Here is a 26,890-nt window from a genome sequence, read left to right as displayed (position 1 = left end):
ATTATGAGATGCTAAGTCATAATTATGAGTTACTATCTTATAATAATGAGATGCTAAGTCATAATTATGAGATAGTATCTCATAATAATGAGATGCTAAGTCATAATTATGAGATGCTAAGTCATAATTATGAGATAGTATCTCATAATAATGAGATGCTATCTCATAATAATGAGATGCTATCTCATAATAATGAGATGTTAAGTCATAATTATGAGATACTATCTCATAATAATGAGATGCTAAGTCATAATTATGAGATACTATCTCATAATAATGAGATACTAAGTCATAATTATGAGATACTATCTCATAATAATGAGATACTAAGTCATAATTATGAGATGCTAAGTCATAATTATGAGATACTAAGTCATAATAATGAGATACTATCTCATAATAATGAGATGCTAAGTCATAATTATGAGATACTATCTCATAATAATGAGATAGTATCTCATAATAATGAGATGCTAAGTCATAATTATGAGATAGTATCTCATAATAATGAGATACCAATTTTTTTTTTTTTCATCACAGTGGCGGAAATGGGCTTCCATACATTCCCCCCCAGGTTTGTAAAGGTTAAAGAATACTGTCACAAAGAAGAGGTGCATTTTATTTCTCGTAGCATCAGTCAGGTTTTTATTTGCAGATGAAATTTGTGTTTATGAAATCTCTGTTTTTTGCAAAAGAATACAACACAATGAAGGTGACTGGAAATTAAATACATTGAGCTATGGAGATGCAATTAAGTTTAATATCAACTGTTCAATAAGGGAAACAGCTTAGTGACCAGTATCATGCAAGAAAACATCAGCTACTACTTTACTTCTTTGTGGTTGGATTAAAGTTTCAAGGTCAAATCTCTTCAATCAAAACAAAGGTCAAGGGAACAAACCCAATAAAACAATGATAATGTCTCAAGGCAACTTTGGAGAATCTCTATACCAATACTTACCATCAAATATCAACTTCTGTTTGGAACTTTGTCACTTGAGTCCATGCTTGAAATCACCTGCCAATCCAGCTCCACTAGAAAAAGTAATACCCACCTCCTCCAGGAATTCTGGATCGTCTTCAGAGAGGAAGTCGTTTCCGCTGGCACACAACACTTACTGCAGTTTATGAAATATCTTCACCCAAAAGGCTCAGATGTCCATCCTGCACTCCCAGTGAACCGAGCCCTGAAAGACTAAATGCATGAAACAGATAAATAAGTAAACACACACTCAGCTTTATATTCTCGGCCTGTGCACGCCCACCTCCTTTCATATTGTTGGGACTATAGCTTCAAACAAGGTGGAAAAAGATTTACCCTTCCAGACTTCAAAAGTGCATCTGATATCTCAAGCTGGACATTTGGCGCATAAATAAAAGATTGTGTGATTTTTTATTATTTAAAAAATGAATGGATGTCTTTTCTTCGAGGACGTTTTCCCTCTTCATGTGCAAGCGGGTGGAAACCAAAAAGGAAACACGGGGGTGTGAAAAGGGGAAATTGTCATAAAGGCACAAGCTGTTCTTCTTTATTTCATATTTCATACTCCCTCCTCTGTTTTATGCTATGGGAAATGCAATGCGTTTGTTTCCAGTACCATGAAAGGAGAAGGTGATCAAAGGGCAGTGATGGTGAACGTCTCATGAGAAGACCCCCGTTCACTCTGCACATGTACAAGCTGGTGGTCCGCCGCTGAGCTGCATTCAAATCAAAGCCCACAGCTACTCTGAGCTACTACTTCTTTGCAGGTTACTATTTCCACCCTGTGTCCATCTTAGTCCTCTTCAGAGAAGCAATCACACGCAACAGGCCGTGTTCCACTGAGCGGGGGGGCGAGCTGTTCCCTGTTGTTTGCAGGTAACTGATGAGCGGCCATCAGCGGAACCGAGTCCGAGGCGCCGGACCACCGGACCGCCCGAGGAGCGGATCGCTGCAACGTTATGCAAAACAGCACACGCCTTAAAAAAGAACATTCATAACACCAAAGACCTGTGTGGACACAACGCAGCTTTTTTGTAAAGATTTAAAAGACTTATGATTTTAATACATCGTGAAGGGGAAGCCGTTCTGGATTTACACAGCAGCCAGCGGGGGGGGGGAATCAGGCAGCTGGAGGGGGGTCGAGGGGTATTACGCCGAGAGAAAAATGTGGACCATAAAAGCCCAAATTTGGTGGCGTTTGGTGTCATATATACTTAATATTTGCATATTTTAATGGGCTTGTGTACCTGGTTGTAAAGATGGAGTGGATTCTTGTAAAGGAGAATGAGGGCTCTCGTGTGTTTTGCCCCACACAGTCTGTAAATAGCTATAAATATTTAAACCCACTGAAGTCCAGGAGAAATTTAACATCTTTATATCTTCATTATTCATTGTATTTATGTATTGTTACCTTCACTATCACAGAACTATCGATTTTCAATACTTGTCGATCAAAATTTGTTTAATGGGCTTGAATGAGAGACAGTTATTAAGGATTCAGTGGGAGTAGATTCTGGGTTCAAACCCCAGTTTGTTCTCTAGCCTCCTGTGAATCACCCAGTGTCCACTGGGATTGGCTCCCGTCCCCCATGTGACCCTGAGAGAGGGAGCGGTGCAGCTGATGGATTGATGTTCTGTTTGGCCTATAACCTCCTTTTTAAAAGAAATAAAGGGAAAGAGGACATTTACATTCTGGTGCATGAATGTTCACCAAAGGCAAATTCTCAATTTTATCGTCCCTCTCTTCCCTTGGACTCTTGCATTATTGATTTATGTTTATCGGATTATTAACTCCCTTCGATGTGCCTGAGGAAAGTGTTGATTGCCCGCTTTGCAGCTTCCACAGAGAAACGCCACAGATATTAACCAGGTGTGTTTGTTCTCGCTCTCTCGCTCTGATCTCAACAACACAATCAGCAAAGAAAAACAGTCGCACATAAGTCATGATCACAAGTCGGCGGATAAACTCATTCTCAACCACGAGTTCCAGCGTTAGTGGAGCGAGTTCCAGAAGAAGTGAAGTGAACTGAAGTTCAGTCAAAGGGTCTGGGAACATCGTTAGAGGAAAGAAATACTACACATCAAGAGTGAGTGTGTGTTTGTGAGTGTGTGTGTGAGTGTGTGTGTGTGTGTGCCTGTGTGTCTGTGTTGTTTGATATTTTAGGGCAGTATTACAGTAAACACAATCAATTGCTGCTGATTGGCATTTCTGTTGTTTTTCTGGGTGAACTTCTACTTTTGTGTTATTTTTGTCAACCCTAAAACTTTAATCTCAGACTTAAGTTGAGAAAAACTTTATACTTACTTACTTTGAGGCGGCTTTGTTTGGTAAATAGAAAAGTTTAATTCCCTACAAACAGATTTATCAACTGAAGCTTTTTTCCAAATCTGATCATTGGAGCAGAAATTGTTGTTCAGCCGCTAACTTAGAAAATTAAACAATCAATTCATCATTTAACATAACCTTTTAAGCAAAACCTTAAAAAAAGTCCAGTTTTATGGATAAATTAATTATTTTCTTAGGCGAGGAAATGTAGATGAATTGATGATGGAATCAGTCGTAGCAGTGGGAATTCTTCATGTTGAGTTATCAGGTAAATATGGTTTATTGTTGCCACAGCAACGTGACCCATTGGTTTGGAAGCTGCCAAATTTGACCAGCGCCATCTTGGCCTCGGGTTGCAAGAAGATCATAATTTACGATATGAACATTAATCTGTATCGGAGAAAATTTGAAACTAGAGATTGAGATTATAATCTTACGAGGAAAATGTTTACTGCCGTTAGAGTCGCCCTCTGCTGGTCGTCCCACAGAACACAGGTTTTGGGGCACTTCCCTCTTGGCTTCACTTTGCCGACACAGAGTCTATTTTTACAGAAACAACCTTTGCTGCCACACACAGACGTCATTAATATTCCGTATCGCATTTATTCACTCGTGACATTGCTTCTTTTCTCTCCTCCTCCTCATGCAAATCCCCTTATTCCCCCCCCCCTTCTTAACGTTGTCCCATTACCCGAGCTCCTCCCTGAGCCTCCAACACTAACTGACACATCCTGGCCTTCCTGACAGAGAGCAATTAGTGAGCGTAAGGTTGAACAGCTTGAGGCCTGGGGCTGCCAACGCTACTTTTTAGTGCCTGTTGGAAGAAACCTTTTGATAATGATTCCACTCTCAGAATCACCATAAGCCAAGTCCAATAATGACGGGACCTCTCACCGAGCCGGCTGGACCTTTTTATGACGGGTCATAGAAGAGTGTGTGTTGAGATGCTGTAAAATGACAATCACTCTTCAAACCCCCGGTCGTAGGTGTTGTGCAGTGCGGCGCATAATCAGCTCGGCAGCGAGGCTTCACAGCACAACCAATTTGTGTGGTCTACCTTCGATGAAGTGTGTTTGTATGTTGTGTGTTGTTCTTCAGTTTTGTCTAAACGGGGAAAACAAGTTCAGATTAAATCTCTAAGTCGCTTTGAGCGTTCAGGCGGGAGCTGCATTGTTTGTCGTGTGAAAGCCGGCTGATGTTAATGCAGCACGTCTGTGATTTCTCTTGCCAGCAACACACAAAAAACACACAAGACATCTAAAAAAGACTCGATTCCCTTTTGGCAAAAACGAGAAAATTGAAAATGCCCTTGCATGTAAGAAGATCACAGACTGTAAGAGCCCGATTCTCAATATCCAAAGCTTGTTTCCTTCCGACTATGATGCACAAATATGTGGCGGGGGAGAGGGAAAGGAAAAGTCCTATGAATTATGTCCACAGCCAAGGACCATGTCGAATGATATTCCACTATTAGCTTACACATTCAGAGGCAACAGCAAGTCCCAGTAGACCATGGTGCAGATTACAGAAAGGAATCGGTGGTATTTTTAGCAGGAATTTACCCCCTTTTGTGGCCGTTCAATTCTTGATTTCCCTGAAGAAATTATCCGATGGTGTAATATCACTTTATTTAATTTACTACACATGTTGACCACTGATAAACCATGTATGCCTAACTGGATTTGCACCACTCGTTCCGTGAATCTCCTAAATGACACATGTGGTGTGAAAGGAGCAGCACATGCTTCTGGATGAGTGTGTGGGGAAAGTGTGTTCTGGGACGTGACAACCTCATGGTTTTTAAGATGTCGCTCTAAATAAAACACAACAAACAGCTGGCAGATCCAGCCAGTGCACTCGCTCTGATGTGTTTATGAGTTGCACTAATGAATTACAGCAGGTGATTCAAGTTTATGAAGCTCTCTGTGTATCCCCGATACTTCAAAGTCCCTTTTTTATTCACGCTGAAGTTTCCTGAAGGTGAAGGCAGTAATTTGCTTGTATTGGAACCATAAGTCTTTACATAATTTGTGTTCCACACTCAATTTTTTCTTTTGTGTGTGCATATGTGCACGCACTCATGCAAACCAATTCAGCTGAATATTAATTGAAGGCGCGCTTGCCAAGGATGGCGAACGCAGCAGCACTACAACAGCATCATTCTGGATTTAATGACACACTGCCAAATTAATTAGACCGACTGCAATTTATTGACCCAGTTTTGTTTTTTTAAATGAATTGCTGGAATCATCTTTAGCAAGAAAATTAGGCTTTGGGTCAGGAAACGCTGCGGAGTTATCTTAAATGTTTGTAATATCAGAGATGATCCTGAAGATTGTGAAATCACAGGCGGAGGCCACACAGTGTGAGTGAGAAATCTCCCTCCCAGTGTTGTGTATGATCAAAAAGTAAAAATATTATAAGAAATTTAAATGTTAAATGATGTTTCTTAGGTGACTTTGACTCATTTGTGTTTTACGTCTGTTCCCAGAGAACTGCAGGTCTGCTGAAACGCTTTTTATATCATATCTTTTTATAATTACCCCTCCTTACACGGCACTTCCCTCTTTATTTCTTACTTTATTTGTTAAATGCTTGTTTATTCAATCATTTGTTTATATGTAAACCCTTTTTTGTTCAGTGTTAAGTTGCTGTTTTACAATTCAAAGCACTTTGAATTGGCTTCTTTTGAAATGTGCTAAACAAATCAAAGGTGCTTCTGTGTTTACCAATTTAAAAAGTACACAATAGAGTTGTCTTGCTACTTCAAATCACACAAAGTTTTGGGACATCAAACAACAAGCATGGAGCTCCTTACAAAAAGATTTTGGTAAAAATTGGTAACAACCAGAATCAATAATAGATGGAATCTTACAGCTGTTTCCAGTGTATATGATATGGACCTGCTCTAATATACAACCCACAAACATTGTGTTCATGTTGTTGCTCTCTGTGACATTGAGGAAAATATTTCTCCCTGAAACAACAACTCTACTGCTGCATGAAGAATGTTACAGCAGCTCCAGAGCCGAGTGAGAAAGAGCAAATACTGTTATAGGTTTGTTGACATTAGTTTTGTCGACTCAACTCTCAAACTTTACCACCTGATTTTTAATGGTCTGTCCTGTTACATATAATGTTTTAGTCATAATGCAACGTGACTGTCTAACCTATGTGCAAACAACCACTTAAAAAACCAACATCCCCCACAAAATACACAATGATGAATTATTTACCCTTTTAAATGCTTTCCACTTCTTCCCAGGCCTATGTAGAAACTCTGTGTTGACATTTAAAAAATCCTCATTCTGTTTAAACTGTGCAGACACTGCCACCACGATGACGGGCGCCTGCAAGGTGGGGGGGTTTGATTGTAATTACAATCCCAGCTTTAGCCAACATGAAGAAAAAGGTGTCTGTTTGATATTTGAGGACAAAGCCTCTGCTCAGTGTCGGGTCCCATGAAAACCTCACCTGCAAACAATACCTTGGCACTCACCACGGATTGTCCATGTCCGGTTACACGTGAGACTGTCCCTGGTTTATGGGGAGGAGGCTTGTCGGGGACGGGAGATCAATTCAGTTTAAATACATCTGTTGATTGGCCACACCATGGGAATTCAGAGAATAATAACCCTGTGAAGCCAGTGGGAGAGAGATGGGATGAAGGGATCTAAATCTGTGCTGTGGACACGGAGGAAAGCCGTTTCCCTGGCACCGCTCCTCCCTCGGAGATTACATGTCTCTCGTTTTCATCACAACATCCAAGTTGGCTTGCCACCATTAATAGGACAGACCTCAGTACTTACCCCATCACGTCGCCACGGCCAGACAAAAAAAAAGGGACAGACCACAGCGGGGCAACTGTGTCACCTCCACAATGCCGGGTCTCTGCAAACGCACAACATGCAACCCTGCAGTGCCAGCACACAGCCGGATGTTTAGCTGTATTACCTCTTTACAAATAAGCAAAACAACACAAAAGCCTTGTGCACAATACACCGCTGCAGGTGAAGTGGTGCCGCCTGAGTGATCTACTAAAAGACACCCGTAGCTTCGAGTGTGAAGCTGTGGGCTGCATTCAGGTGGACAGCATGAAAAGGTAATATACTGTAGCTGCAGAGCACAATTCAGAGCCTGCGGTGAGTGGAGGCAGTTTCTGCACCACAGCCCTGCTGGCTCCTCAGCCCATCCTCCTTCACTCATTCAATATATACCTCCACCTCTGCAGGCGGGAGCCCATATACTGGCCGCTTCATATCTCCACACCATTTAATGTGTTTCTTCGGTCCCGTTCCCACTCCCACTCCAAAGCTTTGCCAAAATTCCAGCCCGACAACACATCCCTCAGCCTTTTCTGCGGCGGACGAGTAATAAGGAGTCGTTTTGCAGCCGCCCGGAGCTCTGACAGGATCGGCTCGTGTCTGCCAGAACTGATTACCTGCAAAGATTGCTGATCAAATTGTCCAAACCGTCCAAACTTTGAGACAGTTTTCATTCCTACCAACAAAAAAGAGATATGTGACCCCATTTCAGTTGTGTGACAAGAACCTGATGCAACTCAGAATCCATCTACAGGGTTTCTCCTCTTGTACGACCCAATATTGATGAAGAAGGAATCAACGTTCAATATCTTAAATTGTGGCTGGGAATAATCACTCTCGCATTGTTAGTTTGTTTTCGCCAGAGATGGAGGAGAGAAATATCATCATGAAAACAAGCCCAGGCCTCTCTCAAATAAACGTTTTTAATCTCTTTCATTAGGTCGGCACTACAGCTTCGAGTAACTGATTAGATGTCTCACTCCTGGTGCCTGCACTGATTGTTGTTAATGGCAACCTGTGTTGCAGGGGCATTGTCAGACTGAGTGTTTGGCTCACTCTGTTCATGCAACTCTCTGGAACACATGGCTGTTGTAATTACCTCTCCATTCAGATCGATGCTGAACCGGTCCTTTGATCAGTATTCCAGGATTTTAGTTTTTTCCGTGGAAAAATGCTATTCACGTTGAGAGTCAGGTTCTTGATTTTTGAAAAGTATGTGTTTATCTTAGCAGGCTTCTTCTGCTCGGAATCAACACCTGAACCTCATACAACTGTATCAACCAGGAATAGCAGAGCTGTGGAAATCTAAATGTGGATAACAGTTAGGTTATTTTAACCCTCTGATTGGGGATTTACAATCTGTGGACCTCAGCATTCTAAATCAGTCTAAATAACACTAAAGCTAACATCTTGATTAGAACATGCATTATTTTTTACTTTTGTATGTGTTTTAATGTTGCAAAAATGTAATTTCTTTTATCATTTATTAGGATTTCATTTCTATATCCATTAAGTTTAGGTTGCACAGAGTCAAGAGATATGAGGCAGTTGAAGATTCTCCAAGAAATGCAGCATTAATATCACTGCAGGTACGAGCGGCCATTTTTATTGCTGCTTTCAATGGGTTAACTGTGTAATATAATGTATGAAATGTGTTCTATTGAACTTTGCACCAACGAGGAGAATCACTCTTACACTCTACCCTTACCTTGGTTTAATGAAATGACAATAAAGGCTTTATCTAGAGAAAATACATATGTGTGTGAGGATGTTAATATAAACAATTTAATATCTTGGGAAAAAGGGATAAATACAGGAAAATGCACATGAAGATTTATTTAAGTCACTAAATATGGTAATTTGAGGTAACGTGCACTGGATGTTTTCGAGACTGAATCTTCTCACCATTGTGTCACGAAGGATCTCTGTGTGAAACCTGCAGGTGACCGAGCTTCTCTCGGCCCAAGTGGATCCACAAGCAGAAATCACGAGCCAGCGATCTGGTGTATTTGTTACAGGATAATGCCGGTCTCTCTCCCGCTGGTAATTGCAGTGAGTCAGACAGGAGGCAGCAGACCGGAGCTCCAGATGCCCTCTTCTGGGCCAGACCTCCCTCAGGACAGCCTGCTCCTGTCTTGAGCCGCTGCGTGATCCACAGAGAGACTGATTGCATTAGCTTAGCCGCTAACAAGAGCTACACCTGGGTCCTTGTTGTCCAGCAGCTCATATTCACCCCCCTTCATTCCAGTCAGGCTCCAGGAAGATGAAAAACAAATAATTGGATCTCTCATCATTTCAGAATCTGCATTGCCCTTCATATGATGACCTATATCTTTATTTATGGCACTGGAGATCCATATCTACTCAGGATGGGCATCTCTGCTGCCTTCTACTTTCATATTTGATTTAACTTGGAAATTAAGTTTGTATTCCAGCAGCTACTGGAGTCACTCAATAAAACTTTTAGAACAAAAGAAGAATGAGCCATCGCTCTCCTCTGGTGGCCAATTAAAGTTAACAGATAAACCAGATGCAATTAATTCAGAATTATTACTGTGCATTAGTTTGACACTGTAAAAGCTCCCTGAGCTTATTAACAATTCACAGGCATAATTCACCACACAGTGTGTTTTGATTAAAATACTGAAATATTGCTTACGAATAACAAATCAAATGAGGGGGGGGGGAAGGTTTGTCCTGTGGATGTACTGAGGAAATCAAGCCAGTCTGGAGCTTTTAAATCAGTTACACACTTCACAATCTAATATGCAGCAATATTATTTATTTAAACCAGTAGGCCTACGTCGCTTTTAACCCCTTCTAGGAAGCAGGTATTTTCATAGCTTTTTTCTTTTATTGCAGCTTTATTGAAACCCATATATTTCCCAGATTTCATGTTCCCAAAGTATGGAATCTTCTCCCAAATCTTCGTTATGTCGATTTAATTCTTTCTACTTCTACCTCAAAACGTCTATGTTGAATACTCGGTCTATATAAATGCTACTTGTTAATTTTTTTAATTCAATTGAACCACTGACTGATAATAAAGACGGAATACATATCCCAATTTCCCCCCTTTCTCCAGATATGAAACTGAAAGAACCTTGATACAAACACTTCCATCAATGATGTCAATAAGGCAAGGTCTGGCTGATATACGTTTAACCAAATGGAAAAAAATGTATGTCTAAAAACTACTTAAAATGACAGAAACCCTTTTTTGAGAATATAAATAATTGTAAGTGTATTTTGCCTGTTTGTGTTGGTTTGGTGCATGTCCGATCTGCGAACATGGAGGAGACGTTGACCAGCCACCAGGGGGCAATTAGGATTCCGTGGAGCTACCACGTCGTCCATCTTCACGCTCGACTCTGTGCTCTGAACTCGTGAAGCGTACATGTGTGGCGAGCTGTGGATCCACGCTACGATGCATTCGACCATTTATTAGAATGAGATTTGCTGCAGCAGCATGTGTGGCCAGCATGTGTCATGACCTTCATTCAAATGTCAGCCAGTCTTTTTGCATGGACAACGGCCAAAAGCATCCGTCCCTTCCCCTGTGTTGTGTCTCTTGTGTTTATACTTGTGCGGGACATGTCCGTGTCCCGTGCGGCGGCGGGCGGGCCACTCTGCAGCGGCCTGATTGACGCCTGACTCCGAGCATCCGTTCCACCTCTTGCTTAGCGGAGCCTGTGCCAAGAGGATTAAAGATGGAGTCCTCTAGGGCCGTGGCATGCCATCTGGACAGGGTTGATCTGGGAGCAGGGTTGTCAGCCAGGACTGCTGAGTGTATAAAATGCTGCATAACTACATTCAAAATGCAGCTTTAGAGAATTACATGGTTTTTTTTTTTCACACACACACACACACACACAAAAAAAAGAGGATAATTTTCATATGATTTAGTGCTCGGCTTTCACACGTTGCTTTTCTCTTCATATGTTTTTTTCTCTGAGGAGCGAAAAGAGATGATTTGTTTTTGTTTGATTAATTTTCTGTGGAGTATTTCTTCAGTTTGCTGCCGTGTGAGAAGTGGGGCAGTGGGTGTGAAGGGAGAAGTCTCCTGATTTCAAATTTGTACTTTTTTCATTATCGTTGTCAAGCCCTCTTAATATTCATTTTGATTTTGATTTTTGTAGTAAATGGCAAAGAGAAAATGAATCATGTATTTCTGTCCTGAAAAGGAACAAAGGGGTTTTTCAAGAAAGAAAGGGAATCTGTGTTTTCCCTCCGAGCCATGTCCGACTTCAAAATGGTCAAAATGAAATATAGAGAGATGACTAAATGGTAATGCCGCAATAACCTTTTCCAGAGAGTGATGTGTGCCACCTTTGATTCCCCCCCCACCATATCAAGGTCCAATTTTAAAGGTTAAAGCTGGTGGTTGAACCTCAATATGCCGAGGAGAGACGAGAGGACATCTGTGCTCTGCATGACCAAGTGAGGGGGGGTGGGGGGGGGGAGAAGCTGAGCATTAAATCATGCAAGACATGAAAATAAGAGAATTTAGGTCACAGTCAGAAACAACTGCCACACTTCAGAGGAACCCGTGAAGTTTTTTTGATGTTTTTAGATGATGTAATTCTCTCTCTGTGGTAATATCTGTTGGGAATAGTCGGGGGGGCTGAGGGCTGATGGGATTCTTTATTAGCTCTCTCTCGCTTTGAGAGGTTACGGTATTAGCAGGAACCAGCTGAGGCCTCCTCATCCACCTGGATCCCCCCCCAGACACCCCCCCCCCTCAGGCCTGTGTGCTTTATCACGTCCTTCACAGGCAGCACACACATGAAAAGTCACATTTCACCACCTCAATATATATAATGCACACGCACACGTTCACACTAAGTGCACTCGGGGGTCCCATTACTTCGCTCTGACGTTAACCATCTTCTAACGTTAGCCATGTTCAGAATCTAATTCTAATCCAGATACTTAGTTTAAACCATAACCGCCTCTCCATTTAAAATCCACTTCCTGTCAGCGAAGATATTTTCTGATGACGATATAAATTGTCAATGATTCCTGAGATTCGTGAGAACTTCACTAAACATAACTATACCTCCTCGCCACTTATGTTTTTCCTGGAGAGACTCTCACATTAACAAAGAAATGTACAATTTTTACGAATATCCCACCACTTTTACTCTGGCTTTTAAGTTGAGTTATAATTGAAATAGATTTCTTTCTTTGTTGGTTTCTAAATGCTGCGTTAATGACAAGGTCTCGACGCTTCGCTTCAGGGACAAAACATGAAATAAAGCTGCTTCTCAACAGCAATAAATTATTAAATAACCTCAAATTAAAAAAATTTGTTCCACGAAAAGGGGAACCCCCTGTGTGCGTCTTCCAGGAGGTTTTGCCACTGGGTTCCTACCTACTTAGACTGGAGAACCAATTAGCATAACCACAGCAGACCAGACCAGCTTCACTCTGACGCACAGCCTTCCACTGAACTTTTACTGGATGAAGTCCAAAAATAAGCACATTTCTTCTTCCTTCCTTCATCCTTTCCAAGAAAAAGATGAATTAACTCACTTTTCATCTGCACAGGGGGGGGGGGGGGGAGTTCTCTAATTTCAGTCGGACCTCAAAGGATCCACACGCACACGAGCTCTGGACAAAAGAAACCTCTCCGAGCGTCCGTGCCATTAGAACCTCCCCGGTGACCACAGCATGCACCACTGCTTCTCTGTGTGTGTGTGTGTGTGTGTGTGACTTGGGGGTTTGGGGGGGCTCGCCCAGTGCTCATGGGACCTGATGAGCTGGAGGTGGGAGGGTGGTGGGGTGGGGGGGGATTTGCAGCTCCTGCCTCACGCTAATGCAATCACGACTGTCGTTTGCCAGTGTTGCCACTGAACCTGCAGCTCCTCTTCCCCACTCTCCCTCCCTCCCTCCCTCTCTCTCTCTCTCCCTCTCACACACTTGCTCTCTCACTTACTCGCTCACTCTCTAATACATGCAGCTTCCCTTCTCTCACTTCACTGCTCTCTCCCTCCCTCGCTCCCTCTCTCTCTCTCTCTCTCTCTCTCAGTCGTCATTCTGTTGCCGCACGGACACACTCCACACTTTCCTCTGTGTGTATTATTCTCCGGCTCTTCCCCCCGAAGCTGTCGTCTCTCTCTCTCTGCACCTCTTGCACCAACCGACCGGCGTCTGTTTTCCGTTCCAGCGTGGGCTCAAACTGTACACAGAGAGCGGGATAATGAAAGAGAGGCGTCAAGGAGGCAAGCAGGGTGAGAGAGGGAATTAAAAAGAGGAGTAAAAGCAGCCAAAGGGGGAAAGAGTCTCCTTCTCCTCTCTCCTTGCGTAGAGAAGGTGGGAGGACAGTTTGATTCAGTGAATATCTTTTTGGATTAAACTGAGGCTGCGTCTCTGCTCTCTCTCGTGTCCCACCTGAAGGTAAGCATCCTTCTCTAACCTGTTCTCCCTCAGCCTGCAGGCGCTTCACATGCACGCTGCTCTTCACCTTCAGAGACGTTCAGCTGATCCCACCGCTCAGAAGGAAGCTCGCTGTTCACTTTGTGTGACTGGTGTGTGTGATTTCTCTCTTTGCAAACACAGTTGTAGACACTTGCTTCTAACAGCTGGTTAAGAGTGATGAAAGGGGGGGGGGGTTGGGGGGTGCTGTGTCCTTGAACGTGTTTCAGCAAAAGGAGTTGTGAGAAACAAGATGCTCGAGTGCTGGTGTGTTTCTCTCTCTCTCTCTCTCTCGTGTGCTTCTCTTGTCGTGGCTTGTCGACTCAAGTGAGAGAATTCACTAAGTGTCAATTAAAGCCGATTGGTTCACATGTCAAGCAACACTCTCCGAACGTGCTGACCCCGTTCCTGGAGTTATTCGAGTTCATCTGCATGTGAAAAGGGCGATGTCGCTTCTCAACTCTGTGTCTGACTATCACACCGCGGCACGTCAAGTGGTGTTTGGCTTGTTGAGCTAAGCTGTGCGTGGATAAGACGGCACAAACGTTTCCATTCGCTCTCTCTAAACATTGATAATGTAAAAACGGGAACATTATCCATTAACAGTCTGGTCCGCATGGAACTAGCAGCTTCAAGGACGCCAGGATGTGTTCACTCTGCATGTATCACATAGAGCCGAGTCTGTTGACACGGTGCAGGACTGAACCAGTGTGTTCAGAGGCACCGAGGGTCTGACGGCTCAATCACAGCCTGGAGATTATTCCCCTTGTTTGCACACACTGTATATGAGCAATTGTATTAGTGGGAGAGGCCATTCTTGTGGTTGGGGAAAGGGATTATAGAGGGAGGATATCAGAGCGGGCAGACAGGAATCAGATTTGCAGAGAAACGTGGGGATCACAGATGCAACCTTGCCCCCGATCCCGCAGCAGCAGATGCTTATTCAGATGAGAGGATCTGTGAGGGAACCGAATCTAGAGATGCACCCCTGAGCGCTGCTGAGCTACATCTGCTATTAACTTACACACTTGATTGTTACATCCGCAGAACCCACTGCAAGTTATTACAGCATCACATTTGCATTCCCCTTCAAATGTTCCCGAGGCAGCGTTGTACATCGAGTGCTGTGATGCGTCGAATGCGAGAGCAACACCTGCCGATGACATGCTGCCACTTTGAAGACTTTTAAACCAGCGTGCATTCCTATTCTTATACCTGGCACGCTGCAGATTGCTCACTTCCCATTCCTCAGTAACGTGATTGTGTGGAACATTATTTCCCTCGGACTGAAGAGATACCTTGTGAATGCTAGCGCCGCCTTTCAAAGTCAATCCCGTCCTCACTTATAGATTAGATAATAAAAAAAAAAAAAAAACCCTCTCTTGCCTTCCCCTTGCTTTTAAGCACATCTAATGTAACTCACTTCAGTGTCAGAGGCAGCGAGTCCTCTTATCAGCCCGCCGCTGCAAACACCTGCTTTGGAATAATCAAATTACGCTGCGAGGAGTCCACTTCCAGAGGAGAAGAGGAGCCGGACGCTCCCAGAGTACACAGAGGCTACTGTGCAGAAAATGAGCATTCAGAGAAGGCAGCCGGCCGACCAGCCAGGTATTATAACTGCATTAGACGAGGAGAAATGAAGAGACATGCATGTGCTCTCCTCCATGACGGCCGTGTGGGAGCCGGGCTCAGGGAATTCAATTTATCTGAGGACAGAAGGAAGTGGGAGAGAACATCTTGGTTAGTTTCACTTGTTGACCAACTTTTCTTGATGATATTAGAAGTTTCTGTGATGTGTGGACTGGTGTGGTCAGTCAGCATCACTCTTAGCTTCTCTACCAAGACAGGAAGCAGCCGCCTATTGTACTGCATGACCCTGAGCAGTGTCACTTCCTTCCACACTGTACTAAACTGCATTCAAGTTAAATCAAGAAGGATGGAGGGATTTGAGAGAACGTGCCGTTTTTTAACAGCCGGTATTTAATTATCCAACTGTGCAATCAGGTTTGATTCGTTTCCAGGCTTTAATTTAGCATTGTGTCAAAAAAAATAAGCTGGATTCTTGTTACGAGCTCATAAATTACTTTTTTATTAAGCCCGTGTTTACGATTCAGTCTGTGACGAATGAGATTCAACTCGTATTCGGTTCATTTTCTATTCGGAAAAACCTGGAGACAAAGTAAAACATGATGTTAGACCTCCTCGTCTGACATCCATAAATCTTCAACACTTGTCATGCGGTTGTAAAGTCGACCCACAAACTGTGTGCGTGTGTTTTGAATGACAGGACCGGGAGCTTTGTGTCTGAATTAAAGCTCACGTCCGCCCGGCTGTCAGAGCATCCCTGCGTCTCTTTGATTAGGGTGAGCTGTTATTTATGGACGGTCCGTAGCCTTTATCGTAGGCAGAGCTCCGGCGATCAGTCACAGAGACGTGTCGGCTATCATCGCATTCCGAAGCAAGTGTCCATCAACGGCCTCGGGCTTAAATAGAATCGATACCTGAGATTATTTGGAGTCTCCAGACTCTCTTTACCGTGGGCTCTTCAATCTCCTCCCCACCACTCGATGGACTTGACATCATTCCGCTCTAAATGAGGTGTGTCCTGCAGCGCCCACACGTGTGTCTCACAGTGTGTCTCACAGTGTGTCTCACAGTGTGTGCATAAAAGGTGTGTGTGTGTAATTCTGCTGCACCAACATCAATTTTGAAAATGCAAATCAGACGGTGGATCTGTTTTTTGTTCCGTGTGGTTTCAAGGCCAATCTCAGCTGTTGCACTGGTGTGAACGTGCTTTGTGTCGGGATTCTCCCACATTCACCTCTAACACAAGGCTGCTCTCAGACAATCACCAGCAAGTCCTAAACATCCCCAAATTAAAGTCGTACAGTGATGGATGACTCTCAATCTCCAGGAGATATTGCACACGCTTCTCCTCTGAATGATGGGCAACGCCTCCTCACTCCACTCAGCAATTATTTATATAGATTTGTCTCTGTTCGTTTGTCAGTTTTTTTGGACACAGTGTTTCTTCCTCTGAGTTGCAGAAATACCCCGTAGAGATTAAACCTCAGTTTCTGCGGCCTACTGATGCTGAAGCTTCTCTGGAAAGCAAACACACATCACCTTCCCTGTGGCAAATGTCTGTGGTTTGAAGTAGCAGTGGAAAGAAGGAAGAATACAGTTACCTGAAGAGCCATGAGAATAAGAGAAAGAGACCTGACTTGAATATATCTGTGTATTAAACTTTTTACAAATCACATTCAGAGCTATATTTTCAGAAAAACTCCTCAGTGAGGTCAGCACATTGTTGCTTCTTTTCCAACAGGACTTTATTAATGAATTTTCCAACGTAACTGTTTTCAATACTGCAGAGAAAAGTCTTAAAATACCCCAAAGAGACCTTGGGGCCTTTGTGCCTTTGAATTCATTTGTGCCAGCTCTGTGAGAAATCCAGCACACGTTCCCAGCCGACAGTGGGCAGGAATGGCTGTGGTCATAAAAACCCTGAAATCACTGGAGGCCATGTACAGGCACGAGTACACGAGGATGATGGAATGTGTTTCTTTGCCAATGTGTTTACTCTACTATTTATGAAGTTATTCTTTGTTGTGTCTCCATATATTCGCCCGGCGCTGAGTAGCAGGTCTCCATAGCTTCGCCAGTTTGAGGAAGACGGGCAATCAAGCAGGTTATAAACTTAATCCCCGATCCTTTGCATTTGTGATGAAACGTTTTCCACGTGACACACATTTAATCATTGGGACTCATCCAAACAATAAGCCGTCATCTCGGGCTGGACTCCATAACCTTAAACACAACCTCGCCGGTGCCCAATGGCAACTTGGGAAAGATTTCCTGTCACACAGGTGAATGACTATTAGTTTACGGACCCTAGAGGTAGAGGGAGATTGTAATGATTTCTTGAGAGGCTGCTGGGGGGCCTTTCATTACAGGGGCTGAGCAGCACTGCAGCTCTCTGGCAGGAAAGTGCGAGTTCGAAATAGATATGGAATACTCCATTTCGGTGAATTGATTAAATCTTGCAGGAGACTTCAGGACCATTAACATGACTTTTTTTTTTATGAGGGATAATTGCTTCGAGGGATCGATAAAAATTCATAGATGTTTATACGAGTTGGGGTTTAATATGAGATGACCACGGTGATACAGAACTAATTACGGGGGTTGGTATTAGGGATGCAATTAATTATTACTGATTAGATGATGTGATTATTATTTGAATAAACGATTACGTGCTGAGTCTCTAAATAGTGACGGAAATTTGAGAGAGATGAAGCAAGCTTTATGAAAAACAGTCCAAAACTCAAGTTCATCAGTTGACAGAAAGACATTTTTAGTGAAATTAAATAGCATTTTTGTTTCATAAATGACTTAAACAATAGTTAAATAGTTAATTAAAATAAATGCCTTTTCATTAGCTTTTTCACAATCTCTTCAATATCATGTATGAAATGTATTAAAAGTCTTTGGAAGGGTATATTCCTTATTATCCCTCTAAGAATTAATAATCATGAAGTCCATTAAAGGGACTCTTACCTTTGTTGCATTTTTACACTTTTTGTGGATAAGGTTAAATTGGTATTAATAAGGTAATGACACTCTAAAATGCAAGACAGACCCACCAGGAGTAAAAACAAACAATTATTTCACTCTCATAATATTTAGTGAAAACTTCAACCAATAAAATTCTTCGGACCGAAGGACCTTATTGGCCGACAGACCTGTCTGTTTTGTTGCATGGACATGCAGGTTTTCCGTCTGCTTCTTGTGGCGCAAATAAATGGTGCAAATAACCATTGAACTGAAAAATATATATGTGAATGTAAATGTATATAACTTACCGGTGCTTCTGAATCCGAATCCATTGCTTTGGTAAACAAAAACTCACGTGCGTGCGCGGAGGCAGTATTGTAAGTCTGCTTGTAGATAAAGTTTCTTCAAAAAAACACCGCGGATAGGAACGAGGGGGTGGGGCATTGGAGGAAGGCGGGATGATTTGAATGTGCTGTAATTCTCAAATGCAACAAAGGTAAGAGTCCCTTTAAAGGTTAAAACGTAAATACCACGTGTGATTATTTCGTAAAATGTGTTTTTGACACTGAAAGTAGCATCTAATTTCTGCTAAGAATAAACTTCTATAGACATGTCCCTCAAGTAAATAAAAACAATTTCAGTTTGCTTACCGTTCTATAGTAGTGACAGTTTCCCTTCTCCACTTTTCCAAGACGCCTTTGCAATTAATTCTGTCCTCCGCCGTATGCCACATAAAATTTCCACTTTTATTCATCCACGTCAAAACCCATCTTCATTTCATTAAAGGAAAATGTGCTCCTTAAATCACATCATTTCCCAGTGCGGCAGACACCAGCGTCCTGTGAAGCACCGCTCACCAAATGTTACATTTCATATTTTGCTTAACACACTTGAGCAAGTTGCCCTCCCTGGCATATAGAGTAGTTTAAATGCAGCCAGTGCAGCATTAATATTTGTATATTATATAGTCTATACCCCATGTGTTCAGTTAGGACATCAGCGTGGTAAATCTAAGCATCATTTCGGTCGTGATGGTGTATTTTGAAGAAGCAAATCTATTCTATTATTTAAGTAGAAGGAAAGAAAACTCAACAAAACCACAGTTGTTACTACAACTGACAAAAAAGAGGATTTACACATTAGAGAACCGCTCCGTTTGATTTACAATATGTGAGGTGTAATTCCGAGTGTGTGCAGAGAACGGCGCGTGGAGGTGCCGGAGTTTAATTTGAAATATTTACCAAAGGAAGTCGCTCCTCCTGGTATCTCCTCCTCTTATCGTTATCATGGCACAGAGGAAAATTACATCATAACTTACTGGAGGAGAACAGAGGCTGAGCTAGCACAACAGCAGGCAATCGTTTGATATGGGAGGACGGCACCGCAGAACTCTGTTGCTCTTACCCGTGAAATATCAGTTTCATTTTTATTATCATCATCAGGCTGGGAGTCGGCGCCGGGGTCAGGCTGCCAGTCATGTCACCCACTGCTGATATGAGCCAGAGTTACATTAACTGCACTGGCTCTGCTCTTTGGACCCACTCGTTTAATAACACTGGACTGTTTTTTGCAATGCAATTTATTTTACTGCTTATTTGGGAAATAAAAAGTGGCACAAATCCGATTATGTGAGTGAGACTTAGCTGGAGTAGACTCTTAAGTACCAGTGTTGCTGTTGTGACACCGGTTGTTGGCTTGTGTTTATTGATTTGGGATTATATACGAATTTTAAGACTTCACACAACTCAAATAAAAATATTATATCTTCCTATAAGCCTGGGCGCCATCTTGGCTCAGCTGATAGTGGTTTCCTCTAAGTATCTAAAGGCCATTATGCTTCTGTGTTTATTCTATTAGTATTCTTATCAATATTAAATCTGATTTTTGGAAACATGAGAAAACACTAAAGTTACGCAACTCCTGCAATGTAAAAAAACAAACCTTGACTCCAGTCAAAAAGTTTTGTTGGAGGAAGAGAATCAAAGTGTGCAACTGTTGTGTTTGATGAAAGCATAAGGACAAAGAAACACTTCCCTCTGTATTCATTCATGCTTATCTTCCAACAAATGCCTTAGTGGGAAATGTCATTGGGGAGATAGGGGGACATTGTCATCTATTTCTTAGTTTACTATTCAGAAGAGTGCCCATTTAACATAAAATCACCCATTCACTCCCCCTCACAGCTAAATCACACTGACTCTTAAGGACATCTGTTTTGTGTACAGGGGTTTTTGACTTAACAGCTTTACCGTTTCAAACGGGCCGGGCCCCCCCCCGCCTTGTATAAACCATGAACCCCGGGAGTGATAAAGCATAGCACTTCTTCGATTAAATAGAATAAGAAATCATCTTGACAGACCCTAGATCTCGGCCTGGGTGAGTCTTCTCATGAGCGAGACTTCCTCAAGGTCACTATGATCGCACTTTGCTCAGTGTGTGCAGTGCCTGTGATGAATAGGACGAGGTGTAACGGGAGATGGGGGGGGGTGGAGATCCAGTGGGGGTTAATGTATTGTGTTTACCTGTAAATAGAGGCCACACAGAGTGTTTCTCAGTTGTTACTAAGATTAAAGAGGCAACAAGAGCCGAGTGGCTTTTCAATTGTTAATGTCACAAGATTTAGAGAGCGCCCCGTTTCCTATTTGTTTGCTGTGGTTCTTCAGACTTTTGAAATTTGTCCCGAACCGAAATAACAAATGACTCGGACCTTTCATTTAATTCGAACTTAAAGAGGTGGTCTCAGTCCGGGATGAAATTGGGAACTTTCGGACTAACTGCAGGAAGTAAAGGTGGCGTTCAACAAGAGAAGAACAAGTTGAAGAGTTCTCTCCAGAAACTAAGTTGGTCAGGCCTGCTCATTTGTTTTTAGTCTTCTCCTCCGACGAGGATGTTCATTCCGTGCATTTGAATTAATGTCAACTGCTGCATATGAAGTTTGAGATGCTGGTAGCATTAACATAATAGTGCAGTGGCGAAAACATAAATGTAGCGTCCATCAAAGGACCTGAAATTCTCAGATATTGTTGCAGCCTTTAATAGATTTGAATTAGTTTGATGACTCTGCAAAACAGTTCAATGAGATATGAGCCTGACAACAGTTGACAAAAGTAAACGTGAATCAATTGATTTCTGTTACTGTACATGAGGTTGAGGATTCATAGAATTCAAGAAAGATATTTCATTTAAAGATAATCTTCAAAAGTGTAGATTGCAGTATTTAATATCAAGGTAAACCCAACTGGGAGAGTTCACTTCTTTAAATCACCACGACGTGCATACAGAGAGTCAGAGTTTGTGTTCTGAGGTTGGTGAGATATGAGCTTGTGAAAAGGAATCAGACACCACAGTGAAATGAGCAGGAGAAATGTCAGAGGTTCTGTTTACATGTCGTTCATCTTGAATCTCCGTCTCAAGAGGAAACCGTGGCTCCGGCTGTATCTGCGTTCAAGTCTTCCAGTTCCCATGGGAGCATTTCTCCTCACCTTAAAGTCAGTGAAGTAGCAACACTGGTCAATTTTCGAATATTACCAAAGAGTTCCAGGGCTCAGGAAGCCAGAGCTCACTGTGAAGGGCTGGAAATACGTTTCTAGTGTGCCTCAGAAACAGGAGAAGGTGAAGACTGACTTTGAAAAAGAGGGAAGTGTAAAATTTTAAAGGCTTTGGTCAGTGCAACATGGGACAGCCCCCAACAACTGAAAACAACCAAACTGGAGAGTATCACCGGTCTCACGGCAACCGGCAGGGAACTGAATCAAAAAATGGACAGAAATAAAAGGTCTGTTTATTCCAGAGATATCTTCCGTTGGCCGAGCACAGAGAGTAAGATGTAAGGCTTGTGGTTTAGGGGTGAAACTAGATGACTCTGTTGATTTTTGTGCTTTTGTGTCTGCATACTCGGGGCGCCAGCCTGAATGCATTAGCTCATGCAGATGGTGCTGCTTTCACAGGTGCTGCACAGCACTTTGTATCCTGCATCTAATATTATCCACCGCGGTGTAGTTGTGTCATCATCCCGCATTGCTCGGGGTCAAAGTTTAATTTATGAAGGGGCACTGGAGTCGAGAAGCAGTGGCAGTGCATGTACCACTACACGAAGAAGCCCAGGGTTCAAACCCTGACCTGCTTGTTCTGTCACTCGACTGTCTCTATCAAATAAAGCAGAAATAACAATTAGAGGAAAAACAAGTTTAATTGGTTAGAACTCATGTAGGAAACATCAAGCTCTAAATCCAGCTGCACCTGGGAATATAACCTCTGCTGTAAGACGGATGGCTGCTGATGTTCTTTGGCACAAAGTGCAGGATGCTGCGTTTACCGGAGTAAACATCTGCGTCTGTAAGTGTTCATGCACATGCTAAGAAGCTGCTGCACGATGAACACACACACACACAATCACAGGAGAGCGCATTGTTCTTACTTAACCTCCACAGGCTGTTTGAGTTTTCTTCATCAGAGCAGAACAATGAGTCAGAGGAAGCAAAATTCAAGACAAACCCCCCCAAAGGGTTCGGGGCTCTTAATTTGACAGCTGTGACTTAGTCTGCTGAGCCCGGCTGATGAGTGAGGGTCCCGTCGACTTCAGGGTGCGGAGCATAAACAACAACGTGGCCGGTCGCTCCTGTGCGAACGCCACTGACAGATCTATCATCTCTCTTACACGGAGCCATTAATCACTCAGGTTGTGTTCAGGAAACTCCTTGACTGGAATGGATTCGTTTTGATACAGTTTAATTTAGAGAATTTAAAAGGTAATGTGTTACATTGTCAATTCGGAACAGATTGGATGTGTATATGAAACTGAGGGTGCGTGTTTTACAGTGATTCAAAACAGTCAATTTAGTATTTGTTAGTCAAGTCTTTTCAATTTCTATCCAAACCAAAAGATAAAGGCAATTTCCTGATTCTGTTTTCAGCAAATAAGTGTTTGACCTCGCTCCAGAAGTACAGATGAAGATAATTATCTTTCCTGTTTTATATTCTAATGGCTAATGCATTCTACCAGGTTTCACTTTGACTCTTAATCCCTCATGCATTAACTAGACATTCACAGAAAACCATTCAGAACTCAGAGCAAACTGAATAAATGAGATTCAAAAAAGACATGTGTATATAAATTGTTGTTTTAACAGCCATTTTACATTCGTTATATTGGTTTCCACTGTTTACTTCACTCGTCGTCAAACCATTAACATTTTACCAAAGAGGAAATATAGTTAAAAAGCCACTGCAGATGGTAATGCATGAGAAATCAACACATCACAGCATCATGCTTGATATCTGCGTGAATCGACACATAACTCAGACGTGTGACTCGTTGGAGAAACACCTGGACGATCCGGCATCTTAACATATGAGCGTGAATTACATAATTAACAGTTGCTTTGGGGAAATCACGATTCCCGGCTTTAAGGCAGTGGAGCTTCGTCACGTCACACAGACGATGTCTCACGGAAGCTGCTCATCAGGCCTTAATCAATTTCTTTTCCTTGCGCATAAAGAAATCTGCATATAGATTCATTTTTATCCACTTATACGGCAGACTGTCACTGATCCAAGACAGCCGGTTATACATGCCGTCGTTTTCCTGTATTTATAAACACCTTTTTCTAGGAATTTTTATAAATTTGTACACGTTGGGTTCACTGTATTTATGCTCCTCTTCACAGGTGTTTTAAAGGAACTTGATTAAAATCCTGGAAGATTAATTAGGAATAAATATGAAAAGATTGGGAACGGAAGTTAGGAATAGTGAAATAACGTTACTTCAAACAAAAGGTGAAAAATAAAAATGGTTTACCCCCTTGCCTCCTAGTTTGTGAATATCTAAGCAGATTTTTGTATTCACTTCAGCTCACACAATTATGGATAAACAACTTCAATTTTCTGGGGGTAGATTTTTGCTTTTTTCTTATAACCTGCTCCAGTTTAAATACGTAGCGATAGCTTCTCAGAGTTTACTTGCTAACTGGAACTGAATAATGTAGACGAGAAAAAAATGCAGTATGTGAAGTTATTCATAAGCCTTTTATAGGCATTGTCAGCATTAGACTCCATCTATTCAATATTTCAATACAGCTTGCAGAGAATAAAGTACAAATGGAAAGAGACTGAGTGAGAAAGTTCCTCCCGGTGGGACTTTTAGGACCAGCATTGTTGCCACACAGACCAAAGATATCGCACACTATCTGAAAAACAGAATAATCCTCTCTAAAACTCAACCAGAGCGTTGCTTCCATTTCAAAAACTATAATAAAGACTTATTTCCTTCACCGAATACGCTGCCTCGAATTCGGCAGCCAATATTTGGACTGTTAAATATAGAGTTGCAACGAGTCGTACTTGTCCCCGGTAGTTTTTAAAAGAGTGGCTCTCACTTCCTCACGCATGCAGACAGCAGCGATATGAAATAAGAGCTTTTAGCAACAGGAAAAAACAAAGTGGCACAGACACAACATCAGACAGAAAAGAAGCCTCTGTAATTATGAGCCGGCAAAAACATTAAATCCTCACTTCTCCACGGGACAAATAAATAGTGAGTCACGGACCTCAAATCTTATTTACCCCCAAATTTGTATGCTGTGCCATTACGCACCATTGACCCGGTGAGACAGAGCCATTACTGAAAAGACTAATTCTTAATCTAGGATATTGCTTTCTCATTATTCTCTCCCCCTCTGGCCTCTTGCGTGATAACTGTTTGATTAAGGCAGTTATGTCACTTGAGAGGCTGGAAGAGCCCACCTTTTAATATTACCTGGCTGACTGATTATGCCAGCGCTGCTCGAGGCTAATAATGTTGAACTGCGATGCTCGATCCCGAATGCTGATGAGCCCTCTGTGACAGGGTAGCCCTCAGAATTCTCAAATATTGAATCAATAAACAAAGCAAATTAATATTTCCCGAACAGTACAAGCTGGATCTCATTGCCAATTCATTTTTTAATAGCAAGCACAGAGACAGACTCTGCCCGTTTGTTTGCTTCATTCCAAAAGTCGTTGATGTAGGTTTGCGAGGATGCGTTTCAGAACGGCACGTTTCATGTTGTATCGTTCGTCTGCACTGAAAACTACACTGAGCGGCACGGGTGGGGGGGAGAAAGGGAAGTGGTGCACTTCAGTGAAATGAAGAGACTGTCATACCTTCAAGAATGCTTTGATTAAACGCTCTGGGAATACAGCTAGTGCCACATTAATTAAGTGCTGGAAAACAGGAGTGCTGTGCTGGAGTGGCTGTCTGAATGCTGTGGAGGTCACAGTGAGGCTCAGTCGAGGGTCCATTAGATTAGTTGTGATTTGAGACGGGGGGGCAGGACTTCCAGGAGAAAGGAACCCCGTGGATAGAGGACGGCCACGGCTCGGCTCACAGAGCAAACGCTCTCGGAGGGATGAGGAATCAGATGATAAACAAAGACGACTTGTGGCGTCTTATTTACTTAGGAAATCTGTTTTCACTCGGAGACAAACATCAGACTTATGGGCCGTGCAAGTTCCACCGAGCGAGGAGCGTGCTAAATATAAAAAAATACTTCCTTCTCTAATTGAAAGCACATCACCCTTGCTTCTCCTAATGCTCAGTGCCACATATTGTTTCCAGTAATCAGAGGCAGATGACAGCAGGCAGTGGAAGTGGCAAATAAATGAGATCACAACCGTTTCAAAGCGTTAATCCGGCAGAACATTCCACCTCAAAGTCTGGCTCTCAAAGACACTCCTCTCCCATTTGCACAAAAGGTATCCCAGGTTAGAGTGGGCCTTCCTCTGCCGGCAGTGAGAGTGATACCGCCCGGCAGCACCGAGTGCATCGCTGCAAACATCAATAGCTCCCGGCGCTGATTGCTAAAGGGGAGGAAGATGAGATTCCATGAGGCGTATCCTTTATATCAAACACCGTGGTCACCGAGGGCTGCCTCAGGCCAAATCCTAAACACAAGTCTCTGCAGCTGGCAATTCTTTAATCTACATTAATTAATAGGGTTACTGTTATAATTTCCAGTGTGTGCGATGTGCATAATGAACCATTAGTTTGAGGTGAGGACATCGGGCCACTCTGGTTTTTTTAAACAGCTGCAAAGTCTTTTGGAAAGACTTTGAGGACGATGTTTGTCATTCAGCAGAGTGAGACTGCAGAAGCTCTCCAACTCTAAAGGACTTTATTCATGTACACGTACTTACTGGGATGCTCTCGCTGATGAACATGGCCATTAGGGCATCACATACACATGGAAAAACACCAACAGCCATTAGCATAACCAATGTGATGATCATAGCTATACATCAGTGAACCCTAATGCTTTTTGAGTTTATCTTTGCTGTGATAATGAGGCTCAGCTTAATGTGACTGTGTGCCTAATAACCCGGAACAAAAACATTTTTTTTTTGTTTCTCCCCTATAGTTTTGTTTTGCAGCACAGCTGAGCGGAAAATGGACAACATGTAGGAAGCCAGTTAAACACAAGGTTAAAAAAGAGCAGGTTCAGGAGGAGGTGAGGTTGTCTGGAGGCCTGGTGACCTTTCAGGGGTTGATTCACTCCCCCCCCCCCTCCCCTTGACAGAGGTCAGAGAGGTCAACTGCATCATTTTAGGTTCACTGACTTGGCAAAATCGTTTTAATGAAATTAGGTCCAGAGCGCTTCGTCTGGAGGTTTATTTCAAGGACATAACTCCAATACAGGAGAAATAAACCTGGCTGTGCTACTGATATAATATGCAGGCAACCACTTCAAATTCTTTTGCATTCATTTTCTCATTATTAAAAGATAAAATATGCTCCATCTGTCAAAGGGA

The sequence above is a fragment of the Limanda limanda genome, chromosome 20, assembly GCF_963576545.1.
Source record: "Limanda limanda chromosome 20, fLimLim1.1, whole genome shotgun sequence".
Taxonomy (NCBI): Eukaryota; Metazoa; Chordata; class Actinopteri; order Pleuronectiformes; family Pleuronectidae; genus Limanda; species Limanda limanda.
This window is presented reverse-complemented; position numbering follows the sequence as displayed.